This window comes from Coenobita brevimanus, chromosome 61 (genome assembly GCF_032717465.1).
Source record: "Coenobita brevimanus isolate Jiangsu-jjx chromosome 61, ASM3271746v2, whole genome shotgun sequence".
Taxonomy (NCBI): Eukaryota; Metazoa; Arthropoda; class Malacostraca; order Decapoda; family Coenobitidae; genus Coenobita; species Coenobita brevimanus.
The window spans coordinates 12,759,017-12,776,419 of record NC_137014.1 but is presented as its reverse complement, the minus strand read 5'-3'; the positions used below and the strand labels follow the sequence as shown (position 1 = coordinate 12,776,419).

At 44.0% G+C, this 17,403-nt stretch overlaps 1 protein-coding gene across 1 annotated transcript in view; it reads right to left on the bottom strand.

Moving 5' to 3' along the window:
- The window catches only part of Plekhm1 (Pleckstrin homology and RUN domain containing M1), a 218,215-nt gene that overhangs the window by 167,373 nt on the left and 33,439 nt on the right, over window positions 1–17,403 (bottom strand). The gene's annotated exons all lie outside the window — the stretch shown is intronic.

Sequence of the window (17,403 nt, the reverse complement as noted above, 5' to 3'; positions counted from 1 at the left end):
GACAAATCTATAAAACAGTTTGGGTTCATCCTTACATTTACCTATTATACCTTTTTCAAAATTCTCCTCTTCCTCTCTACGTATTCTTGTGTATTCATTTCTAGTTCTTTTATATTCTTCCTTTGCTCTGTTGTTACCTCTCTTTCTCAAGTTGTTCCATGCCGTGTCTCTCTCTTTTTTTGCTATCATACACCTTCTATTAAACCAGTCCTTTTTCCTGTTTCCTCTCCCCCTTACTCTTGGCACAAATTTTTCCACTCCCGAACTATAGAGGCCTAGAAAAATATCCCACTTACTCTGTATCTCTCTTGTTTCTCTGGATTTTCTCCAATCTGCATTTTCAAAAATTTTCTCAGTCCTGTAAAGATTGCTTTCCCAAAGTTGTATCTTCCCTGCCTATAAAGCTCGTCTCTTGGCTCCACGTTCCCTGTTATCACCTGGAACTCAATGATCACTTCTTCCAATAGGACACAGATATTTCAAGGATTCTATTATATCGGGTTCTTTGGTAAACAGTAAGTCTAGTCTTGCTAGTGTGTCCTCACCTCGGAACAGAGTCTCTTCTTTGACCCACTGCGACATCACATTGTTCATTGTTATATTTAATAATATAGTGCCCCACGAATCTTCGCTGCCTCCTGAGTCCCATTCCTCCCAGTTCACCTCTTTACAATTGAAGTCACCAATTAAAATTATATCATTGCTTTTCTCAATCATTTTCTGTAAATAACTAGCCATGTCTGACAACATTTCCTGGTATTCATCACTCCATGCTCTTGTCTTAGGGGGTACTTACACTACTGCCATATCTCTCTTGCTATTCTCTCCAGTTTCTAGTTTCATATTTATAATTTCGGCCCTGCCTTCTCCCATTTCCACGGTATCTACATTTATGTTGTTCTTCACTGCTATCATCACTCCTCCTCCCGTTTTTTCTTTTCTGTCTCTTCTCCACAGTTTGTATTTACCATCATCCATATGAACATCAGTATCTTCTCTTAAGGGAAATGGTAAATACAAACTGTGGAGAAAAAACAGGAAAGAAAAAATGGAAGGAGGAGTGATGTAGCAGCGAAGAACAACATAAATGTAGATACCGTGGAAATGGGAGAAGGCAGGGCCGAAGTGATAAATATGAAATTTGAAACTGAAGAGAATAGCAAGAGAGATATGGCAGTAGTGTATGTTCCCTCTAAGACAAGAGCATGGAGTGATGATGAATACCAGGAAATGTTGTCAGACATGGATAGTTATTTACAGAAAATGATTGAGAAAAGCAATAATAATAATTTAATGGGCGACTTCAATTGTAAAGACGTGAACTAGGAGGAATGGGACTCAGGAGGCAGCAAACATTCGTGGGACACTATATTATTAATTATAACAATGAACAATGTGATGTCGCAATGGGTCAAAGAAGAGACACAATTCCGAGGTGAGGACACACCAGCAAGACCAGACTTACTGTTTACCAAAGAATCTGATGTAATAGAATCCTTGAAATATCTGTGTCCTATTGGAAGAAGTGATCATGTGGTCATTAAGTTCCAGGTGATAACAGGGAACGTGGTGCCAAGAGACGAGCTTTATAGGCAAGGAAGATAAAACTTTGGGAAAGCAAACTTTACAGGATTGAGAAAATTTTTCGAAAAAGCAGATTGGGGAAAATTCAGAGAAACAAGAGAGATACAGATGAAGTGGGATACTTTTCTAGGCCTCTATAATTCGGGAGTGGAAAAATTTGTGCCAAGATAAGGGGGAGAGGAAACAGGAAAAAGGAGTGGTTTAATAGAAAGTGTATGATAGCAAAAAAAGAGAGAGACACGGCGTGGAACAACTGGAGAAGGAGACGTAACAACAGAACAAAGGAAGAATACAAAAGAACTAGAAATGAATACACAAGAATACATAGAGAGGAAGAAAGAAATTTTGAAAAAGGTATAATAGATAAATGTAAGGATGAACCCAAACTGCTTTATAGATTTGTCAATGGCAAACTGAATCAAAAGGAACGAATCACCAAACTGAAAGTAGAAGGAGAGGTCTATAAAGATGCAGCAATGCAAGCAGATATAATGCACAAATGTCTCCAATCAGTTTTCACTAATGAAAAGGAGTTTGTGGAAGGGGAGGGAGTGACTAGAAATGTAGTGATAAAAGATATAAAAATGGAAGTACAGGAAGTGTACAAATTACTGGAAACTCAAGATGTAAGAAATGCCCCAGGACCAGATGGAATCTCTAAATGGGTACTGAAGGAATGCAGAAAACAACTGGTGAATAAAATTCACAGTTTAATTGTGTGCTCTCTGGAAGAGGGGAAAGTGCCTCAAGAATGGAAGAGAGCAAATGTGGTACCAATTTATAAGGGAGGAAACAGGGAAGAACCCCTGAATTACAGACCAGTGTCCCTAACCAGCATGGTCGCAAAATTGTGAGAAAGAATTCTGAAAGACAGATGGATAAAATATCTGGAGGAGATGAATATTTTGGCTGATAGCCAGTTTGGATTTAGAAGTGGAAGGTCATGTGTTTCCAACTTGTTGAATTTTTACTCAAGAGCGATTGACGTGCTACAGGAGAGAGATGGTTGGGTGGATTGTGTGTACAGTAATCCCTCCACTATCCGATGTAACAGGGCCAAAGGTATGTACGGAAAGTGGTCCTGTCCGGATAGTGGGCCCCAGCCTCCTGGACATGTACTTATGGACCCTAACTCAGAAAAACACCTTTAAAACTCCCTCTGGACATGCAGAGCATCTATTTAAGACCATACAACTCCCTCTGGACATGCATAGCATCTATTTAAGACCCAAATCACACCAATAAGGGACATAAAAGACTGAAATAAATGCAAAAGAACCACAAAATGAGGTTTTAGAGATGAGTTTATACAATATTAACCCCTAAAACGCGGATCGTCGCTTTTGCGACGGTCGGCCCAAAGGGCAAAACGGCGGGTCGTCGCGTTTGCGATTTGAGTTAATTTTGAATAACCGCGGGCAAGCAGGCTCAAGCTGGTATTGTCTATCAGTCCCGCCACCCGTGAGCTACTTTTAGCACACTTGACCTTTGTACTACTGACCTCAGTTGTTGCCAAGTCTCATTTTTTTTACCCACGGACGCACCAATGCGCGGCCCTCCCTCGTCGTGCGATATGGCAACGCGCGGATGGCTGATACGTGTCAATCTGCGCCGTCATCTCGCAAGCACTTTTTGCTATTGGGAAACGCTTGTTTCCCCAGTTGTCACACTGTCATTTTTTCGCGCGGTTTGCCCCAGATTAGCGTCAGTCCACGCAAATCTGCCACGGTGACACCATGTCAGGCTCTAGCTCTTCTAGTTCCGTGCCTTCTAGCCCTCCGAAAAAGGGTTTTGTTACCTCTACGCCCTTCAAAAATTTACAAGTGACTACCAAGGGGCTAAGTGACTCGGCCATAGCATCTGAACTGTTGAAAGCCTCTATGGACTACGGCAGTGACGTGGGTGTTTTGTCTAGCCTGGCTGAATCAGAGACACAATCGAGTGCTGATTCAGGCCCTGAAGTGACGATTTCTGTGCCGGAGGAAACTGTGACTGTGCCCAGCACCTCTACAGGGAAGGCCCCGGTGAAAAGGGGCCTCGAATATGGAAAGGGAGAGAAAAGGAAGAGGAGCGGAGACAGCAGTGCACCGCCATTGTCCACTATGCCACGCCACACCACCGCAAGCCTGCCACGTTCTCCCAGCCCTCTTCTCTCGTCCTCCTCGTCTGCTGTCCTGTCTCCTGAGTCATCGGAGTCTCCATCACCACCGAGAAAGGGAAGAAGACGAGCAATGTTACGTATGAGAGGTTATCGTTGGCCTAGTGTTCGTGTCAGTAAAGTTAAGTCCCCTAGGCTAACTCCCACTAGGCAACTCAGGAGTCACGCCACCGCGGGTGACCTTGACCCACGCGATAATCTCCCTCCAACCACCACCACCACCACCACAACACCAACACGGCCTGGGATAACCTCTCCCTTACCTACTATTGCCCAGCCTGCCTCACCCACTCCCACACGACCTGCCTCACCCCCCGCCGCCCCAAGCACCTCCTAGCCTAGGCAGGGAACTTTAGATGCTTTTGTGTGGTCAGAGGGATCAGATTTTGTGCCTGAAGATCTGCCCTTTGACGAAAGTGAGTGTGGACTTCAGGCTGACTTCCCTGTGGACGACGATGGTGAATGTGTTGACTAACTGTTGGCCTTCCTTGACGACGAGGTTATGGAGCACATCTGTACCGAGACCAACAGGTACGAGGGGCAATGTGCGCCAATTCGCGAAGAAGAAGGTGAGGCTGCGACGCCATCCACGTCGTGGATGGCATCATGGGTGCCTTTGACGATCTGCGAGCTTTTTGTATTTATTGCCTTGATGTTGCTTATGCCGCACAACTGGAAGCATAAGTTGGAAGAGTACTGGGGTTCCGACGAGCTGTGCCCAACACCAATATTCAATAAATACATGAGCCGCGATCGTTTTAGGCAGCTGATGACTTATCTTCACTTCGCGAATAATGATGAGCCTTCCCAAACTGACCCATTATGGAAAGTGAGGGGAATCCTGAACATGATCAAAGATAAGTTTACGAGGTTCTTGCGCCCTTTCAAGAAAGTCGTGATTGACGAGTCTTTGGTATTATTCAGGGGCCGTCTTCGGTTCGTCCAGTACATTCCAAGCAAACGCCACCGCTTTGGAATCAAGTTTTTCGTGCTGTGCGACTGCAAGACGGGGTTCATCCTTGACTTCGTCATCTACACCGCCAGCAATGTCGACTTGGATAAGACTGACCCCCTTGGATTCTCTGGTTGTGGTGAAAGTGCTTTTGGAAAAGTACTTTGGCGAGAATCATGTCCTGTATACGGACAATTACTATACAGCTCCAAAACTCGCCAAGTACCTTTCTGAACACGGCGACGGCTCCTGTGGCACTGTCAGAAGTAACAGGGCACATTACCCTGCCTTCCCAGAGGCTGAAAAGTCAAAGCAGGGAGACGTGCACCTGAAGAAATCTGACAAGATGCTTGCGATCAGGTGGCATGATAAGAGAGTCATGAACATGCTCACCACAGTACACAAGGGTGAAATGCTGGCAACAGGGAAGGTCGACAGAAGGACTGGCGAGCCTGTGATGAAGCCTGATGCTGTAATTGACTATAACGTCAATATGCGGCTGGTGGACAAGTCGGATATGATGATTGGAGAGATTGACTGTCTGAGGAAAAATCGTCGTTGGTACAGGAAGGTGTTCTTGCACTTGATTGACATGTGCATGTTGAACGCCTTCATCCTGTATAAAATCAAGAACAGGAAGCCAGCCAACTACTCTCTCAGAAGATTCTCCAAGACTTGTGTCTACCAGCTGCTTCAGCGTTATGGCCAGGTGCTTTCAACAGGTCCCAAACGCCACCCTCACACACCTCCAGACCGCCTACAGTGTATGGCCTACCTTCAGCGACACCGCCTGGAGCCACTGCCAGCCACTGCAAAGAGGGGGAAAGCACTGAGGAGGTGTCATGTGTGCAGCCACACTACCAGGCAGGAAAGAACTTTTAGGCGCACATCCTTGCAGTGCAAAGAGTGCAAAGTTCCCCTCTGTGCTTACCCGTGTTTTTTCGACTACCACAGCCTAAGTAGATTTTGAAAATAAGGGTAAAAATATTGGGAAAAATACTGAGAGTGACACTGATAATATTGTTTAGTTTTCTTTTACGTGCTGACAGTGACAGCCTGATGAGTGTAAATTAGTGTATGTACTTGTAAAAGCACTGACAGTTACAGTGTTTTTTGTTGTAAATATTTGTACATAGTAATCATATAAGTATTGCGAGTGACAGTCACTCCAGTGTAAAAAGATAAAAGCATATTTTCCTATTCTATGTTCTGAAAGTAAAAGTTTTTTGTGTATAAAATATTATTTTTATAACACTGGACAGTGACACTGATGAATAAGGCAAAAAAAAAAAAAAAAGATACAGTGAAAGTGAGCGATAGAAATGAAGTGCGAGTGGCCGACAGGAGCGAGAATAAAGTGCCTGCCGTAAGGCTGAATAAACTCGCGCCGCGGTGGTCTTCCTCAGTCCCAGTCCACAATACTGGCAGTGACATTGATTTTTATTACCGTAATAGTGACAGGCAAACGTTTGCGAAGTCCTATGATGGAAAAAAAAGTATACGTGTTTTTTGCCGAGAAAAGGCAAATGTGACAATATTGACGGGAAGATCGCCACCGCGCTGCATGTCGGCCGTGCGCTCCGTCCATTTTAGCCTTATTTTCAGTTCTTATTTACAAATACGGATTCCAAACAACCTGTACGTTGTTGTATAAAGTGTACTGTGACAGATTGAGGCTGTGGTAGAAAGAAAACCGGGTTTCTGGAAGTGTGAGAGTGAAGACTTTGTTACCCAACTTTGCAAGTCTTCACAAGTCCTTGGGTAGTCAACGAAGGCTCAACATGTGGTTCAGGAGATAGCTGAATGTAAGTAATATATGCCATAAAAATTTTAATGCTCTAGGGTTAATCTATGATTTTTGGCTAATATTTTTCCACAGGTACTCGGACCCCGCTACAACCCCGCCACAGGGGGGGGATCGCGCGTACACAGCCGCGTTTTAGGGGTTAAACATTCTGGATACTTACAACAAGTCTCTGGCTCCTGGACTGGTACTTATGGACCCTAACCCAGCCTAATTTTGAAAGCCACCTAAATAACTCCCTTCCGGACATGCACAGCACATATTTAAACCTATTTAAGACCCTATTCACACCAATAATGGACATAAAGCTTGAAACAAATGAAAAGGAACCAAAGAATGAGGAATTAGAAGAGACTGTACCTCATCCAGGGTTATTACAGCATATTTATGGCTGCCTTTTGTAAGGTTTTGGCAGTGGTGAAAATGCTCTTGAAGAACGTACAGTAATCCAGTGTTGTGCTGCACTTACAGTAATTCTTTGCACTGTGAGTTATAACTGTTTAACACTGCATATTGTTAATTGCACCAGGCCAGTCCAACCGCCATTTGCACTCCACAGTTAATCCTTTGCACTCTAAATTCTAATTTCTTAACACTGCACAACATTGTAAATTCCCGTGTGGTCTAGTGGCGAGGTATTGCAGTTTATTCACTGTTTATTCACAAAAAAATGAGCACGTGTGGCTCCCATTACAACATACTACCACTCGCGATCGAAGTTAGGCAATAACTGTTTCAGTGTTGGTGTGTGAGGGGGAAACAGAGTTGCCAGATCGCAACGGCCACATTACCAAACTCCTCAGTTTTCATTACCAAATTTAACTTTTCATTACCCCCCCTGGGGGTAGGGGTTTTTTGCAAGAATACTCCCCCAGTATCCCTGCTTGTCGTAAAAGGCGACTAAAAGGGTTGGCGGAGGGTTAGTGCCCCTCCCCGGAAAACAACTAACTAAAAAACCAAACAAGAAGCCTCGGACAAGGACTGACCAAACGATGACGACCAAGGACCGGACAAAGGACATGGTAATTGGAACTTGGAATGTAAGGGGAGCGAATGATGAGTTGAAAGAGAGAGAGATTGTCCAGGTGCTTGAGAGTGCGAAAGTGGATGTATGTGGAATAACTGAAACAAAATGGAGAGGAGAAAGTGAGAGAGAATGGGAGTATGGATGGGGTATATGTGCAGGAGTAGGTGAGAATGAGAGGGCAAAGGAAGGAGTATGTATAGTTGTGAGTAAAAGATGGAAGAGGAGCATAAGACAGTATGGATCAGTTGGGTCAAGGATTGTGTGGGTAAACTTGAAAGTTGGAATACAAATGTGGGCGATTGTGTGTGTGTATGCGCCAACGCAAGATCGTGATAAAAGAGTGAGAGAAGAGTTCTGGACAAATGTAGAAGTGTGCATGGAAAAGTTTGGAAGGAATGAGAGAGTGTTTTTGATTGGTGATATAAATGGTAAAGTTGGGAATGTGAAGGTGGATGGAATAGTTGGCGAGTGGGGTGTGCCTGCTCAGATAGATGAGAATGGGAGCGCGTTAGTGGACATTTGTGCTGGGAGGGGGTTGGTGATAGCCAATACCCTCTTCAGGCATAAAATGATCCACAGGTATACATGGCGAGTGATGAGAAGGGTGGGTGGTGAACTGAATGAAAGGAAGGCAATGATTGATTATGTGTGTGTGGATGAAAGGATGCGAAGATGTGTAATGGATGCAAGAATTTATATAGATTGGGGGAGTGGACTTTCTGACCACTACTTGCTGGTGGCCAGAATTAGAATTGAAGTAAGATGGAGGAATAGAAAAGGGAAAGACGAGAGGAAGGAGTAGTTGCAAGGAGAGTGGAAAGGTTACAAGAGGATGAGAAAAAGGCAGAGTATAAGAAAGAAGTGGAGGAACGATTGGGCAAATATGAATTGGAGCAGATGGGAGACGTGGAAGGTGTGTGTAGGATATTTACAGAAGAAATATGTGCAGCATGTGATGTGGTGTGTGGAAGGAAGAGAAGACGGACGGGGGTGCAAGGAACAGCGTGGTGGACTGAAGAGGTGAAACAGGCTGTGGCACAAAAGAAGAAAGCATACAATGAATGGATGAGAAATAGGGGCGTGGAAGAAGTTGAGAGGCGGAAGAGAGAGTTATATGTAGAAAGAAAGAGAGAGGTGAAAAGATTAGTAAGAGAGAGTAAGAAGAGAGTGGATGAGGAATTTGGAAGGAATTTGAGTGTAAAGTGGAGAGACTGTAAGAAAATGTTCTGGAGAGAGGTGAAAAGAGTAGGACAGGGTGGAAGTGAAATTAGCAGGGGAGTGAAAGATAAAAATTGTAGATTACTAGTGGAGAAGGGAGAAAAAGTGAGCAGATGGAGAGAACACTTTAAGGAATTGCTGAACGTAGAGGATGGAAGTAATGCGAGAATAAGTGGCTGGGGAATGGCTGGGAGAAGGAGGGAGGTGAGAAGACAGGAAGAAATCAGTAGGATAGAAGTTGTGGAAGCAATGAAGAAAGTTAAATCGGGGAAAGCCCCAGGAATTGATGGAGTGTGTGGTGAAATGCTGAAGCATGGGGGAGAGATAGTAGTAGAATGGATGTGGAAGATGTGCAGATTGGCCTGGGAGGAAGGTAGAGTCCCGGAGGATTGGAAGTCAGGTATAATTATTCCCTTGTGCAAAGGAAAAGGGGAAAAAGAAGTGTGTGGTAATCATAGGGGCATCTGTCTTCTTAGTATAATAGGAAAAGTGTATGGTAGGATACTTATAGACAGAGTTAGAGAAAGAACAGAGAAATTAGTTGGAGAAAAACAGGGAGGCTTTAGGAAGGGAAAAGGTTGTGTAGATCATATATTCATTCTTAGATCTTTAGTGGAAAAGTTTCTAGAGAAGGGAAAGGAAGTTGTATGCAGCTTTCATGGATTTGGAGAAAGCATATGACAGGGTGGATAGACAAGGATTGTGGAAAGTGTTAAGAATATATGGAGTAGATGGGAAGTTGTTGAATGCTGTGAAGAGTATGTACGATGGTGCGAAGGCTGCAGTGCGTGTGGATGGTGAACTAAGTGAATTTTTCTCTTTGAAAGTTGGTTTGAAACAGGGATGTGTCATGTCTCCATGGTTGTTCAATCTGTACATGGATGGGGTAATAAACGAGGTACAAGGTAGGGTAGTGGATGTTGGAGTGGCCCGGGTGAGCGAGGATAGTGTTTGGAAACTCCCTGTACTGTTGTTTGCAGATGATACTGTGTTGTTGAGTGAAGACGAAGGGGAGCTGCAAGGCTTGGTGGATGAGTTTGAGAGAGTGTGTAAGAAACGGAATCTAAAGGTGAATGTAGGGAAGAGTAAAGTGATGGTCTTTGAGAGAGGTGAAGTTAGTGAATGTACAGCGAGGTTGGATGGTGAGGAATTGGAAAATGTGAGTACATTTAAGTACTTGGGTAGTGTGATGAGTAGGGATGGAGGTTTGGAGGGTGAAGTGCTTGAAAGGGTACAGCAGGGAAGAAAGGTTGCTGGTTCTTTGAAAGCAGTGATAAGAAACAGGGAAGTGAGCATTGAAGTGAAAAAGTTACTACATGACAGTATTGTGATACCAACTCTAATGTACGGAAGTGAAGCTTGGACGTTGTTGGAAGGACACAAGTCAAGAGTTAGAGCAGTGGAAATGAGTTATTTAAGAGGAGCCTGTGGAGTCATGTGGAGAGACAGGTTGACGAATGAGGATATAAAGAAGCGTTGTGGTGTGGATGTGGATGTGATAGGAAGCGTTATGAGGAACACACTGAGGTGGTTTGGCCATGTGGAGAGGATGGAGGGTGAAAGACTGACGAAGAGAGTGTATGTGAGTGAGGTGGAGGGGGGAAGAGGGAGGGGGAGGCCGAGGATGAGATGGAGGGACGGGGTGGAGAGGTATATGAGAGAGGGGGGTGTGAGTTGGGAGCAGGGCAGTGAAATGGCGGGGGACAGGGAGACTTGGAGGCGATTTGTTTGTGGCCACCCCAAACGGGATTGAGGCATCTGGCAATAGATAGATAGATAGACTCAGTTTTCTCAGACTCAGACAGCTCTCCTGATTTTACTGCTGCATGATGCCTGCTCAGCGTGACGGGTTTCACAGACGAAGCGTACTGGAACTGGTCAAGCGTTATGCTGCCATCGCTGTTGGAGACAACATTTAGACCAACGTATTTGAAAGCTTTTGATTCCGAACTGTCGATGAGGAATATTTGGCTCAAACTGTTTATCACTTGCTGCTCGAACTCACGTGTACCAGCCCAAAGGAAATCATCGACATAAATGCATATAATGCCTTCAATCTTGCCCCTATTACTCCAGGAGAACAGTGCAGAATCCAGTGATGACACTTTAGTTCCGAGACTCAACAACTGATCTTTAACGCGCAAGTACCAATGCCTAGCAGCATCACAAAGGCCGTAAACCGTTTTCTTTAGTCTCCACAGCTTACCGTTTGCATATTCAGGCGGAGGACGTAAATGAACAACTCGCTCAATGTCGTTACCTTGCAGATAAGCAGCTTTCACGTCCACAGCATGGCAATCTCATTGGTTGGTGGAGGCAAAAGAAAGTGCCAAATGCACAGCCTCTTTTGAGCATGTAGGAGAGTCTTTCTGGATATCCACGGTGTCTTCCTCAAATCCTCTGGCAACTAAATGGGCTTTAACAATTGGCTTCTCGTTTTTCATTTTTTCCGTCACAACCCATCGAACCGTTATGGCATCTTGCCCAACATCATCTACTTCCTCATACATGTCATTATTCTGCCAGTTTGTTATTTCTTTTTCCTTGGCGCATAATGCGTCCTCAGAGTTGAAAAGAACAAGCATCTCTGCTTCATCATCAACTACTTCCCATGTGCTGAAATCATTTTGCAGATCCACCAAATCAATATTGCCATCAGAGTCCCTCTTCAAATTGTTGCAGTGTTTGTACTTTCCAGTGGCTTTTCCCGCCTGACTCACAATCCTTCCAGTCACCAACTCTCCAGTTTCTGAATGTATTCCCTTTATACGCTGACCAACAGAAACCTTAGGAGGCTCCTTAATAGGAAGAGAAACTGTGGGAGGCTGATCATCCAAAATTGCACCATTTTCCGACTCATCGTCCGGTGGATAGTCATTCAACACTTGCAAAGAATCATCATTAGGCTTCTCTTGGACTACACTGTTCTTCTCATAACTACTGACGCTGTCTCCAACTGTAGTATTTCGTTCTGGAGCACATGCTAGACGAGACACGTGCACTCGCACGTAGACACCACTGTGTCTCACTAGAATTTGTTTTCCATCTCTGCCTATTACGATTCCAGGACCATGCCATTCATGACTGTCATTTCTTTTGTAGAAGACCTCATCTCCATTTGGGATGTCGTTTAAGTCACTCGAACGTATGTTGTGCCGCAGTGCCCTAGCCAAACGTTCACCCGATTCAGTCTTTATAAACTCTGGCCTTGCTAAATGAAGAGCGTTCAAATTGTCCCTCACAATTTTTGAAGGTGATGTAGCTTCCAAGGCTGGAGGATCATTTGCATACACATTAGGTACTAGGCCAGGGTTTTAACCAAAAACAAGTTGGTTAGGAGAAAAACCTGCATAGTTGGTGAGAGCATTTCTTGCCGATACAGTACACCCTCATTATCGACGGGGGTTAGGTACCTAAGATACCCGTCGATGCCTAAAACCGTCGATACCGATTTTCGTCTGGTCAGGTACCCTCTTGTTTATATATTTTAGTATCCCTTCAATCACTCGTATGTAATATGCAGTTTAGTTTTAGTGTTTCTTAGAAATAAATTAGTTAGGCAATTGAAAAACTGAATATCATAATAAAACTACTTATATTAAGTAAAGAATTATGGAAAAAATAGCATAATCTCTGATGTCGATGCATAGTGGTCGTACACTGGACCTCAACTTGTAATGGCTGCTGTATCATCACTTCTCTCTCCACTTACACCTCACTCCATCTAAAAATAAAAGGCGAAACCAGCAGTTGTAGCCATCCATACGTTTACATAACCGAGTGTAAAAAAAAAAAAAAAAAAAAAAAAGCAGTGGTGGTCATTCATACGTTCTAATAACTGAGAGTGTGAGGCAAGCGTTACGTTAGATCAGCTGTTCGCACCGATCTTCACAACACACACCGGTGCTGCTAGCTCATACCAGAGAGACCAAGCTCTCCTATTTACTTTCATTCTCAAGAGCTTCCTTTCATTCTTGATATTCCATTTCTCCCAGACCTAAATTTTCACGACTGTATGGCAGTTTATGCTATCAAAGATGAATCTTAGCCTAGCTTTCGCTAGGATCTTCTTTTAGGAAAATTCAACTCTCCTTATGCTCGTATATTTCATATTTAATCTCTGCTTAACTTTTGCAAGAAATATCCTTTATTGACAAAAAATCCAACTCGTCTTTAACATTATAACAAATGATACAGGAGCATGGGTTTTATCATATGTCCTCCTGCATTACCACACAACAGCACAGACACACGATCTTTTGCTGCTTTAAAGCCTGGCGCACTTTTCTCCTCCTTCGAAATGTACGTTCTTTTAGGCATTTTCTTCCACCACAGGCCTGTTTCGTCCGCATTAAACACTTATTCAGGCCTGTACCCTTTCTCCCTTATAAGTTCAGCAAATTCACGTGGGTACGATTCTCCTGCTATCTGATCTGCTGAAGCTGCTTCACCAGTCATCCTAATGTTATGTAGGCCATACTTTTTCTTAAAATTCTCGAACCAGCCCTTGCTGGCTGCAAATTTCTTTTGCCTAGAAGCACCAACATTACTAGGCCTATCACCATCGTCATTACTTTCATCACCATCATCACTATTTTCACCTGCCTCACTTTCATCACCATTATCTTCACCAACACCACTGCTTTCACCAGCAAACCGAGCATAGAGTTGTTTTGCTTTGTTTCTGATGAACTGGGAGTCTAGCGGCACGTGTCGACAGTTTAAGTCCTCAATCCAAATATTCAGTGCCTTTTCCACCTTCACCAAGGCATCATCTCTCACATGCATCATTACTTTAGCCGATCCTGGTGTGCACGAAGCCAGAGCATCTTTAATGTCTTTTTCTCTCCGTTTTATGCCACGAACACTGGACTCATTCATGCCATACTCACGACCAACCGCTGCATAGTTCATTCCACTTCTAAGTTTTTGTAATATTTCGTTCTTTACTTCCAAGGTAAGTACTTTCCTTGCTCTCTTAGCTGCCTTATTTCCAGTTGGAGTGTTACAAGGGCGCTTCGGAGCCTTGATGATCGCGAAAGCACGATAGATGTGGCCGAACACAATATGAGAACAACAGACAAACGTGTACTGATGCTGTTGTTTGTTGGGTCGGCGGGAACATGCCGCGAGCAGCCAGAGACACCTGGCGGGATGGCGCGCAAACTTGCTAGGAGGTGCCAATACAATTCTTTATTTTTTTATTTTTTTAATAATAATAATTTAACTCCCAGGAGAAGAAAAAACCGTCGATAATCAAATCCGTCAATAAAAAAAACGTCGATAATGAGGGTGTACTGTACTGCCCAAGCCTAGGCCACATCCAAGTCACACTGGCTATCAGCCATTATCTTCCTAACAATATCACCTATGACTGCATTTTGACGCTCACATACTCCCTTGCTCCATGGACTCTCTGCAGACGTCGCCATGATCTTGATATTAAAGGCCTCTCCCAATGCTCGTATTTCAGCATTGTTGAATTCACACCCATTATCTGTGAGAATTTTTCCAGGTGCGCCAAACAGAACAATCCAGCTCTGAAATACTCCTTTGATAATGGTGGTCGCACATTTGTCTGCAATCTATCGCGGTGCAATACTTGGTCACCAAATCAACAAGGACTAAGAAATAATGCCTTCCCCAAGCTTTCAAATCCATAGCTATGGCTTCGTTAAACTTAGATGCCATGGGCAAACTGACTACGGGTCGAGGCTTAGCTCTCTTGTGCCTACAACAGACTGTACATGCATCAGATACATCCTTGATAGCTTGCTCCAGTTCTGAACTTTCAATTCCAGCATCTGTAATAAGTCTGATTAGTTTAGCCGACGTTGGGTGTTCAAACTGCCTGTGAAGCTTCGAAGCCGTTTTGTCTACATCACCCCCAAGAGATGCCAGTGCGATCGTTTCACAAAACTCTCGGCCTAGTCACAAAGAAACTGGAAGCAAGTAATGGCCAGAAGATGAGGACTTCAAATTAACAATAGTTCCACAAATTTTGACCTGGTCACTCTCAAAATTAATCACCATTTTTGCTTTTTTCATGGAACGTTTGCTCAGCAGCAAGGGAATATAGAAGCTCACCACATCAGTCACAATGGTTGCACGCATATTTCCAATGTAGCAGGGCAGAGTAACACGTTTGAGGGAAGATACTGTGACACCATCAGCAAAAGTAAACGTTGAGGATGACTTTTCTTCTATTATAGCTTTACGTTCGTAATCACTGAGCTCACTTAGACAGCAATTGATCCATTCAACCCCACATACAGTTGTAGAACACCCTGTGTCCAGAACAGCACATCCCTTAGATTCTTCTACTAGCATCTGTAATTTACCTCTACTAGCTGTATCATCTGCATAGCCCATAAATAATGACAGATGCACTGTTTCATAATTTTCTTTTCGACTGCCTTTATTTTCGTATACATCCGGACAGTCACGTGCCCAATGAAATCGAGAATCATATACTAAACACCTTGGCACCTTACCAACAGGCCCGAGTGGGTTCTGCCTCCTGCCAGTGGATGATCGTTGGGAAATTCTAGCAGACACAGTTGAACGGCCATCACCACGACTTCGATCACGTACTGCACCACCCCGAAACCTTGTCCTTCCTCATCGAGTATTCCTAACGTAAAACGTTTCCTCATCCCCGACTTCGTCACTCCAAAAAACTGGTTCACTCTTCACCTCATTGGCAGACACCGATGCATCGTTCTGCCCGTAAATTTCCCTAGTGAAAATACGATTCAGGGCAGATTTCATATTTTCGTAAGTTACTTCAGTTTTCACAGACATCACTAGTTGTTGTTCACTATCTGAAAGTTTGCATGAAGACAGAAGCATAAAAGCCATCACAGAATTAGGTAGCTGCATGTCCTGCTTCGTAAATTTAAAATAAACATGCTCAAATTCTGCCACAGACTTACGAATGTTCATATCACCAGGTCTTCTGAAGTTGTCAAATTCATTAAAAGCTGCAAACTGCCGACGTCCTTTGTCCATGAGAAATAAACCGTCTAGTTTGTTCAACAAGGTCTGAACACCATTATCATCTTTCAGATCAGCAGCGTCAATTTCTGAAGACGCCACCTTCGCTCTTCCTGACAACGAAAGGTGAATGGCTAGAGCTTGCTTCTTTTTCGGCAAGTCCGTCAGTTCGCACCATATGTCGATGTCCTTCCTCCAACTCTCATAGTCAGAATCATTTTCAAGTTTTGGAGGCCACTTAGTTGAGCACAACGCCATTATGCTCTAACTACGCTCTGCTACCAGTGTTAAGATGCGAAACAACCGAACTCATCGGCCTCACACTTCCAAGTGCGCGGGCTCCGTCTGCATAGTAAGACCCTTCCGATGACGTCACCACTCGGACCGTAACAAGTGCATGCGCACACACACACACACACACACACACACACACACACTAACAGCAATATGCACTAACATGTATTTTGTTTTTGTTGATTTGGAGAAGGCCTTTGACACAGTCCCTAGAGAGGTAGTGAAGTGGGTAATGAGTAAACTTGGGATCAAGGAGTGGCTGGTTAGGGTCGTTTTGGCCATGTATGTGGGTGCTCGCACCCAGGTAAGGGTGAATGAATTTTTGAGTGATGAGTTATCCATGAATAATGGTGTGCATCAGGGGTCAGGTTATCATGGTATCTGAAGCCCTCTCACGTGACTTCAGAAATGGACTCCTCTGGGAGGTGGTGTATGCTGATGTTTTGGTGTTGAATGCAGAAAATGAAAGGAATGTGGAGGAAAGATTTAGGAAGCGGAAAGATGGTATGGGGCACAAGGGCTTAGGTGTAAATGCAGATAAAAAAAAAAGCGATGGTATCTAGGGCTGGTGGCGGTACTGTTAAAGAAGAAGGAGAGTGGCCATGTGCGATTTGCCACAAGAGGGTGGGAAGTAATTCCATCTTGTGCAGTGTCAGTGATAAGTAGGTGCATAAAAGATGTAGTGGTATTAGAGGTAGACTGCAAGATAATGCTGACTTTATGTGTGCGGTGTGCAGGGAAGAGCATGTGGAGATCAGCAGGCGTGAAAGGACTGAACTTGCTGGTGAGTCTCTTGAGTGTGTGGATGAATTTAGTTATCTGGGAAACATGTTATGTGCTGGAGATGGGGCTGGTGCTAGCTCTGTGACTAGAGTGAGGAGTGGTTGCAAGAAATTCAGGGAGCTGTTGTCTCTCCTGACAGTGAGAGGGCTCTCCCAGCATGCTAAGGGATCTTTGTATGCAGCACATGTTAGGAGTGTAATGCTGTATGGTACTGAGACTTGGGCAGTAAAGGAAAAAGATATTCGCAGGGTCAAATGTTGAGAAATGACAATGATTAGGTGGATGTACAGTGCATCCCTGAGTGTGAGGTCTGGGGGGGCTAGGTTTACGATGGAAGAGTTGAGGGGTAGGATGGGACGGGAGTGTATTGGTGTTTTGATGAGGAGAGGTAAACTGAAATGGTTTGGGCATAAGGAGAGGATGGGAAATGATAAATGGATCCAGAAAGTGAGAAGTGTTAATGTTCAGAGCAGGGTTCCAAGAGGCAGACCGAAAAAGATCTGGGACGAGGTCACTGAGTGTGACCTCAGGGATAAGAGTCTGAAAAGGGAAGCTGCCAGAGATCGAGCAGCATGGAGAACCGCAAT